We start from the raw sequence: 9,959 nt of genomic DNA, 5'->3' as shown, positions 1-9,959 counted from the left end.
TCTCTCTCTCTCTCTCTCTCTCTCTCTCTCTCTCGCTCTCTTTACCTACCTACTCTGATCATATCCCTAAACATCCCACAAAAATACTACTGATGGAAAAACTGCACTAATACTACAAAAATAAAGCTTCTACAAAACAAAATGTCAAATCAAGTGCCTAAAACAGGAATCTAATATGTACATTTGCTTTCGTTGTGAGTGTTTCCAAGCCGATTTTATGAAACCAATCTATCCATATCAATGTCAGCAAAAACAGAATGGAAATTGAGTTTCTCTTAGCCCTTGCTGTCTAGAAAATAAAAAACACAAAAACACTACGCTAGGTGTTGGGAATTAGTATCAAAATGTACCGTTTACCAAATTGTTCGAGTTAGTTATCCGACTCCATTAACCAAACACAACCTACACTCACCCAACAATTTATGCAGGAAAGCCGACATTCTCACACGGCGGCAGATTTAAGTCCTTTAGCTTTCTCCTACTGGCCATCTTCTCCCCGCATAATGGCGTGCCGGCTCCTCCCATTGGCGTGCCAAGGAAGCCAACCCTGGGCTTCACCATCTCGTCCAAGAGCGTCGCGATGTCTGGAATACTCAAAACAACACCGAGCGTTTCCACGTCATCAGGGCCTTTCTGCGTCTGGATGTGCTGATTGTCTTATCAGCCTTACGTCCCGTTCCCGCCGTTCCTGTAAACAACATTTTCCACCAGGGTGCCCTGACATCGCACCACAGCCCAGCCAGTGAATATCTTTTGCATTAAATGTAATTTGTATTCGATCGTATAAAATCCTTTATAGTCAAATGTATAAAATCCTTCGTAGGGGGGGAGGGATTTTTTAAGGGTTATTGTTCTATCTTCTTTCTTCTTCTATTCATTATCCATTATCCGTTATCGGTCACACTACACTAAGACACACATGTAGACAGTACGACAGATAGACAGTAATCACAAAAGTCATAAAGCTCACAGAGGTACCTTGTAAACAAAAAGTTCTGAGTTGTTTCAAAGCAATTATAAGAAGAAATATAACACGGAGATGTGTGAATGTACAGTATGTTTATTCATAAATAAAAACAACTGGATAGGTCTTCTGTGTCGGCCCTTTCGGCCACATTTTCTAACACATGCATGTCCAAGTCGTTTTTCCCTTACAAAATACAAAATTATCTTACACCATTTTTTTTTCAAACATGTTTATTTCTGTAGTTTAACATGTTATATTGTACATGTAATTCGTTATATGATATATATTGTTAATTATCATTTTGTTGTGAGATACTGAGTTGCTCGACATGAATGAGGTTTATTATGAAAAAAAAGTTCAAAAATGAAGTCGCTTGGACGTTCACTGTAGAAGGAAAAAATACATGCAAATATAATTAAGTAGAATAATACATTTTCTTATTCAAATTATGAATTCATTTTCTGCAATAAATTATTGTTGGTAATATACGGAATAAAGGGATAACCACGAACTTGTCTTTTTTCATTTTCTCAATTTATACTTCCTTTTTTCTTAAGTTCTTTATACAACATCATAATTCGTAATATAATGCATCAAAGCAAGTGAGCCGTTTGAGAGCCGGCTCTCTTGAATGAGTTGAGCCGAAAAAGCCGGTTCCCTGAAAAGAGAAGGACTTCCTTTCACTACACAACTACCACGGAATGATGCATGATGGGAAATCCGAGGTGGCAGATGCATGCGCACAGTAGCATCAAACCGCACTCTTCGTTTGCAACGGAAAAAACTATACCGAGATAGAGGCTACCGCGGCGAACTCGTTTGACTTGATTGATTTGCAGTTTCGTGATAGTCGGTGTATACCGGATGGTACCCATCATTAACAAATTTGCTTTTTTCCGTACAGATTTTCTTGTACGTCGTACACGTCTTAAAATGCATAATAAACGGAAAAAAGGCGTGGGCCGGGAGAAGATCGGAGAAGAAAAGGCTCGACGAAGACTAATTCGGCTAATTCGATGGAGTTCACTTAGTTAAATACTTTAAGAAATTAATTCTGCCCCCGTGTGGAAATGCCGGTCTCTTGTCCGTCTTTTCTCATAAAGAAATGAGCATGCATTGTTAGGTGAATGAAGTTTATGTTTGGTTAATGGAGTCAGATAACTACCGTAAATTCTGGACTATAAGCCGCTACTTTTTCCCCAAATGTTCAGCCCTGCGGCTTATTCAGTGAAGCGGCTGGAATTTTTCTAACGGCCACCAGCGGCGCTAGAGTATAAAAGGTAAGATTAAAACCAGTTGAATATGTGCGCCAAGAAAGACTGCAATCTCTAAGTCTTAGCATATATTTTCTGTAAAGTTAAGGTACGTTCCAATACTGAGGAAGATGCTCTTGATGGTGATAGTTATGAGAAGGAAGTTGAAGACGATCTACCGTGAATTTCACATTCACGGGAAGCTTTTTCTTCACAGGTATGTTTGATACATTGCGAGCGTGATCCTACTAGCGTCTTTCAAAGGCACGGTTTGGGATGAAAGTTATATTATCACTATTTAAGTTTTGAAAATATGTGTAACCATGCATAATATGTATTTGCAACTATATTTTTGGAATGTATTTATTTTAGAGATTTATTCTGCTATGTGTTCTACGGATGAATCAAAAATAAGGGGTGGAGCAAACACGAGCTGATGGGAAATGTGGTAACCGGTAGATCTGTCTGCTGTCGCAGCAGACAATAGTGGATATATATGTTTCCCACCCTTAACTTTGGAAATATACATTTTGTTTCCTTGGATTACTTTCAACGGGACCCCGACTTTACAAGTCTGCATCATACTTCAATTACGGGTATCATTTTCTATTTGTGATGCCAATCGTGGTTCTGAATTTGAATTGACCGATAATGGATAATGGATAATTGATAACGAATATAGAACAATAACCCTTACAAAATCCCCCCCCTATGAGGTTACAATTGTAGAACTTATAGCCTGGCCCGGGCTAAAACAGTGGATGTGTCGCAAGCTTTACTGCGGGCGCCCGCAGCTAATACATGGGTGCGGCTTGTGTAAGTACAAAAGAGTCAAATCACTCAAAAAGTGGCGGATACAATTTGGTAAACAATGCCTTTTTAATTGATTAATTCCTATCAACGTCTTAAAATGCATAATAAACCTACTTTGTACAGCAAAACCGTACAGGTTGACAGGTATGCTGGCCTCGCCTACGCTGTTTGGCGTCCTTGAAATATATCTAAATGGACGCATTCCCGTCGAGGACCCCGACGCGTTTGTCCAGACAATGCCTGTTCAAGCCTCACTCTAGTCAACCTTGGCCAACTGGAACCTTTCTGTGTTCTTATCTTTGTGTGACCAAGGAAATTAAATTACTTCCCGCCAGTTCCTTTAACAATGCGCCGCTGCTTTGCATATAGAGTGTACTCGTTTTGGACGCACAAACACCGTGGGGTTACTTATTGGCTTATTTACAATAATGAGCTTTGCTTCGTGAGAACAGTTACATGCGACTGCTAATAATGACTTCGGGAAACGGAATGAAAGGCTGTGAAAAACGAGGCTTTCGTCATTGAGAGGACTTTATTAAGTAGGAACACGGGATGACTTTGAAATGGAGATGACAATAACGCTAAGTTTCCATCGGAAGGAACCGTCGTAAACACTACAGTGCCTTGCAAAAGTATTGCCCCCCAGCCCTGAGAACTTTTTGACATGTTATATTTTAGGCTTCAAACTTATCTATCTACCTATCTACCCTAGGGGCGGCAGTGGCTCAGGAGGTAGAGCGCTCGTCTTGGGATCAAGAGTGTCAGAGCTATATATTACCGTATTTTCCGCGCTATAAGGCGCACCTAAAAGCCTTTATTTTTTTTCAAAAGCTGACCATGCGCTTTATAATACAGTGCGCCTTATTTATGGATCAATATTAATTCGCAAAGACTTGCAACTAACTTGCAGCCGCCGACTAGGTTTTCCCCCGAACGCCCAGTAGTCCGCGGTGTATGCTGGGATTTATTGACCGGCGTTTCATTGGCTAACCAATGTGTCAATCATCATTTGAATCGATCACTATTGGCTAAAGTTATTCGGTGGTCAAGAGGCGGATCCTTTTTATCATTTACAGGCTGGCATTGGCTTAAATGGCAAAACAAAGCCTGCAATTGGCCGAAAAAGATGAATGTGTATAGCACGTGGCTGACGGCATACAGAAAGCATTTTTTACTATACTGTATTTGTAAATATTTGATTCTCCTGGATTTACTACACTCACGGATATAAGAGGACCACGGCTGCACATTATTATGAACTCAACGACTTCGGTGAGCTACTCCGGCTATATATCTTGTTTCAGACTGAACTCGATGTTTCTGTGATAAGCGGTGCAGATAATGGATGGAATGGAGTGTCTATTTTTAAATTAAAGTCAATTCCAAGTGTTTATTGTCATATGCACAGTAAAGTTGGGAGCAAAGAAAATAGAAACTAAGGAATGGTTGGCATTTCTTGAATCCCAAGACTTTAACCTTCCGAATGATGGAACGATGCATTTGAGTGACATCGTACGGACACCGCATCCGCACGTGTTCTCGACACGTATTTGCGTCTTTGCAAGCTTTGGGAATGTTAAGGGGGTAATCAGTTGGACTGAACTATCAGACTGTTTTGTCCACGTTCCCATTGTAGCGCCTTATCATCCGGTGCGCCTTATGTATGTCAAAAATAGGACCAAAAACTATTTTTTTGGGGTGCGCCCTATAACCCGGTGCGCCTTATAGTGCGGAAAATACGGTATATAAACTCTCTGTTGGCAGAATGACTCAGATGAAATCACTCATTACGTTTTAAAATCTCCCTTGCGAAGGAGAGAGCACTGTCGGGAAGCCATCTCGCCAAAATCTCTCCGACAGAACTGGCTACTTCCGGTCAGGAGGTGTGGTTTGTTTTGACTTTACACATAAACAGGAAATCACATAAGCGTGACTTCAGAATAAAAGGAAAAACGTATAGACATTAAAAATGAAATCAGACTGATGTTTGAAACGTGACTATATGTGTGTGTGTGAGAGAGATTGTTTTTATATTTAGGAATATAAAAACAGATTAATTTCATTGTATTGAATTCTGAGAAATGCACATATCTCAAAACAGCCAACTTTACAATGAGATCGCAGTTCGAATCCCGGCTCCTCCGTGTTACATGTCGAAGTTTCCTTGGGTAAGACACTGAACCTCTAATACCCCCAATATGCAGGTTAGCGCCTTACATGGCTGCACGGCCGCTATTGGGAAATGTGAAGCACACTGTAAAGCGCTTTGGGAAGTCTTGACTTGAAAAGCGCTATATAAATGCAGTTCATTTCATTTCATTTACCCTGGTCATGTCCCTCGAGAGGAGTGACAGACAGCAAGACAGTCACATACAAAGACAAAGAAAATAAAAAAAGGAAAAAAGTAGCAAAAAACACTGTCACGACGCCAGGAACGGAGACAGGACCCAGTAGCGTTCGTTTGCTCAGTTGTATTGATAAGAGGGAGAAAAGGGCTTGATTCCACGATCCAAGTGTAGCAGGAGACGCGAAGTGGCACTTCCGTGTCGAGCGAGAATGGTCGAAGATTGGCAGGAAATACAAGTCGTTAGCCGGGACTGGAGAGCAAGGGCGGTGTCAAGTTCGGAAACGAGGTCGGCAACAGGAGGCAGGCAGGTAGCGGGACAAAACAGATTGGATAACGGTGCAGGCAGAACGGGTTAGTATGTCGAAAAAGTTGAAAAAAACACGTGAGGGGTTGGTATGTCGAAAAAGTCGAAAAAAAACACGTAAGGGGTTAGTATATCGAAAAGGTCGAAAAAAAACACGTAAGGGGTTAGTATGTCGAAAAAGTCGGAAAAAAAACACGTGAGGGGTTAACACCTTTATATTGTGAGTTCAAAACCATCCCATTGTCCATTTTGCTTCATGTTTAGGCTCAATGTCCTGTTGGAAGCTGAACCTGCGCCTCATTTTCAGGTCTCTTGAAAACGTGAAAAGATTTTCTGCCAGAATCGGTCTGTATATGGCCTCATTCATCTTCCCATCAACTCTAACCCACCTTCCCAGTCCCTGGTGAAGACGAGCAACCCCAGAGCATGATGCTGCCTCAACCATATTTTACAGTGGGGGTAGTTTTTCAGGCTTATATGCAGTGTTCTTTGAATTCATCCCAAAAATTTCAATTTTGATCTCATCTGACCAGAGGACCTTGTTCCACATATTCTTTGTGCCTTCCATGCACTTTCTTGCAAATGCCATACGGGCCATTTAATGATATTCTTTCAGAGAGGGCTTTGTTCTCGCCGCTCTTTCATAAAGGGCAGGCTGACTAACAGTTGTCAACAGATTGTTCCACCTCAGCTATGTACGCCTGTAAGCCACCCACTGTGATCATAGGTCTCTTGGTTGCTTCTCTGAATAGTTTTCTCCTTGTTTGGGCGATTGTTTAGTGGGATGGCCGGGTCATTGTAATTTTGGAATGGTTTCATGCTCTCTCCATTTTGATAGTACTCTGGAAGATGTAAATTCCGGACTATAGAGGGCACCTGACTATAAGCCGCACCCACCACATTTTAGGAGGATAACCGCTTTTGTACTTACACAAGCTTCACCTGTATATAAGCTGCATGCGCCCACATGATAACATGTGACACGATCTCAAAATTAACCTTAACCCGACTTTGCGTCCCACGTTTGTAGCTGAACATAAAGTACACAGTCCATACACCACATCCGGTAAAATGAACAGAAAATGAGGCCGGTACTTAAGATTTGATGCAGACCTGCAGAGTCCGGGTGCCGTTGAAAATAATCCAAGGAAAAAAAATGTATATTTTCAAAGGTAAGGGTGGGAAAAATATATATCCACTATTGTCCGCTGCGTCCACAAACACGTCTCACCTTTACTCCACTTCCCGTCAGCCCCCGTTGTTTTTTGCCCCTTCTTTTTGATTCGCCCGTGGAAAACATATCAGAATAAGTCTCTAAAATAAATACATTACACAAATATACAGTTGCAAGTACATATTATACATGGTTACACATATTTACAAAGAAAGACGGTACACCGAGAGAGTTTTCAAAGCTTTAATAATAATATTATAACTTTCATCGCAAACCGTGCCTGTGAAGGGTAGCAAAACGCTATTAGCAACACGCTTGCGACACAGTTAACGGGTCTGTTAAAAAAAACATACCGTACATGTTGAAACCACGGCAAACCATTCTCATCTTCCTCCTTATAATTGACGTCATCAAAGTCGTCTTCCTTCAGCATGAGAAAGAGACTTTGTCATATAGACGTTGTCCCACGCTCCCTTATTCACAAACACGCTAGCAACACGCTGGCAAAGTAAAGTTTACGTGCAGTAGCTCTGTTTCCTTCTTTATCGGACTGCTCGATTGCGTTTAGCTTGAAAGCTGCGTCATGTGCCTTTCTTTTTGCAATTTGCATTATGAGGATATGTCTACGCTAATTTAACTCGTGCTCAAGCTAAGAAGTTGCAGTCTTCCTCGGTGCATATATTCCACCGGTCTAAATCTTACCTTTGGTACTCGAGCGCCGCTGGCGGCCGTTAGAAAAATTACATAAATTGGCCGCATCACTGAATAAGCTGCAGGGTTGAACGTTTGGGAAAAAAGTAGCGGCTTATAGTCCAGAATTTACGGTACATAAATAAACACGTTTAAAAAAAAAAGGTGTAAGATTATTTTGTATTTTTTAAGGGAAAATACAACATTTTGTAAGTGCATGGAGCCCTGGAGCGCGACAGGTATGTTAGAGCAAACTGACAAAGCTCCAGCGCCTGAATATAAGAATGACGGTTATAGCGATACACTACCCTTGCTTCCTTCCCTTTATTAACTATTCAGGTCAGACGGTAAACACTTATGCATGTGCTTGCATAAGTTGGTCGGTAAACGTATTAGGAAGGTGGATAGCGAGAAACATTTGGTTTCTCCAAATCTCACATGCTTTGAGCCTTTTTTTAACTGGCAGTTTTCTTCGGATTTGTTGGAAGGATTTGCTGTGACAGATGACTCTGTCGCTGCAGTTTTTGACGAGACTACCGTGCCAAAGTGTTTAGGACAGTGGTTCTTAACTAGGGTTGGGTAGGGTTACTTTAACTGGATTACTTTCAATTCCTTTTGGATGACTCCAATACCAAATATTCTAATAAAAGACAAAATAAAGTAAATATGAATAAAATGATGTCTCACAACACGTGGTAAGCTTTCTCTCCTGGCTTTGATCTCTTTGATCTCGGGCAAAACTAACATAAAATGCCACAGAAACAAAATGAAAATAAATCCAAACAGCTTGCTAACATCATTTTTGCTGTTCCATATATTCCGTTACTCCCCAAGCCTGCACAAAATGTAGTCATTTTATTCATACTTAGTTTCTTTTGTCTTTTATTAGCATATTTGGTATTGGAGTAATCCAAAAGTAATTGAAAGTTATTAAGTTAAAGTAACTGTCATGATTGCTAACTCTGGTCACCTGGAGCAATCATGTGGGCGCCTTGTGATTGGCTGACGCTTCGTTCTTTAGCGCGCTGCGCCCAGACTTCTTCGTCAGAGTATTACGATTGTAACTCAGTGTGACTCTCCTGATTGCCCGTTTCGTCTAGAACTCTGTTTACCCGTTTCTGCCTGCCTCCGACCCGACCTGCTTCCGTCCCACGATCTTCTCTCCAGCCCCGGTAAACTCGACCTGCTTGACTTCGGCCCTCCGATTGGCCACCCGTTCCGAAGCCTTCTTTCCGGCTCCGCTGTTGACGGCTGACAAAAGAATGGGGGAATAGAACAAAAAAGAAAAAAATACCAAAATGAAAAAGAAGTGAAAAGCTGAGAAAAAAAAGAAACAAAAGGAAGAGAAAAAAGAAGGAAAAATTTAGAAAAAAGACAGAAAAAAGAAAAGAAAGAAATGTAGGAAAAAAGTAAATAGAGAACAAAAAGAAAAAAGTAACAGCTCGGAAAAAATATACACAATTAGATTTTTTTTAAAGGAATTAAAAAAAAGGAGAAAAAACCACGGAAAAAAGAAAAAAAAGTTTGTGTTGGATTTAAGTGAATCTTGTTGCCAACAATGTACTTTCACTAAAAAATGTGATTAAGTACAGTTCTGTATCTTACATCTGACTAAATAAGCCCCCAAAACGGTTAATATTATGCGACAAAATATATCAGGAAATAAAAAGAAATGGATATCTTGTGAAATAATTGTAAGAACAAATGACGTTTGTAGGCCGTACAACTATTGCAACAATAGTCAATTTATTCAAAAGAGAAAAATAATTTTGCATTGCCAGAAACTCAGCAAAATGTAACTTGATGTCAAGTTTTGGACATTTTTGATAATTAATTATCTTGCCACACTTGGGTTTGCTGTTGCTCACTGTTGTTTCAAGCGTTGCTCACCGACTTTGAGTGAACGCTCAGACCCGTAAGGAAAATTACAGGGAACATTGGCTAGGGGATGCAAATCTCGGCAAGGATGCATTTCTCGGCATAACACCGGGTTCTGCATCTCAGTGTTTTGCATTCCAGCTCTGTGCCTTTAAAAGCAAGTAATCAGTAAAAGTCTGCAAGCTTTTTTTTCAAGGTTACTGTGGCAACTCTGACTGCACCACGCTGGGTGCAAAACATGCTCTCTAAATCAGCAATGCGTTTGTCTGTCCATTGTTCCCCCTATTCAAGCTCTGAGCTTTGGCGCTGAAGAAAAGGGCAGCGCTGTTTTGCTAGTAATGACTTCCTAGTTAAACAGAAAAGTCGGCTATAGAAGGATCTAGGTGCGGAACACATCTATCTATCTATCTATCTATCTATCTATCTATCTATCTATCTATCTATCTATCTATCTATCTATCTATCTATCTATCTATCTATCTATCTATCTATCTATCTATCTATCTATCTATCTATCTATCTATCTATCTATC

Source organism: Urocampus carinirostris, chromosome 7 (genome assembly GCF_059441175.1).
Source record: "Urocampus carinirostris isolate Australia breed hairy pipefish chromosome 7, RoL_Ucar_1.0, whole genome shotgun sequence".
Lineage (NCBI taxonomy): Eukaryota > Metazoa > Chordata > Actinopteri > Syngnathiformes > Syngnathidae > Urocampus > Urocampus carinirostris.
This window is presented reverse-complemented; position numbering follows the sequence as displayed.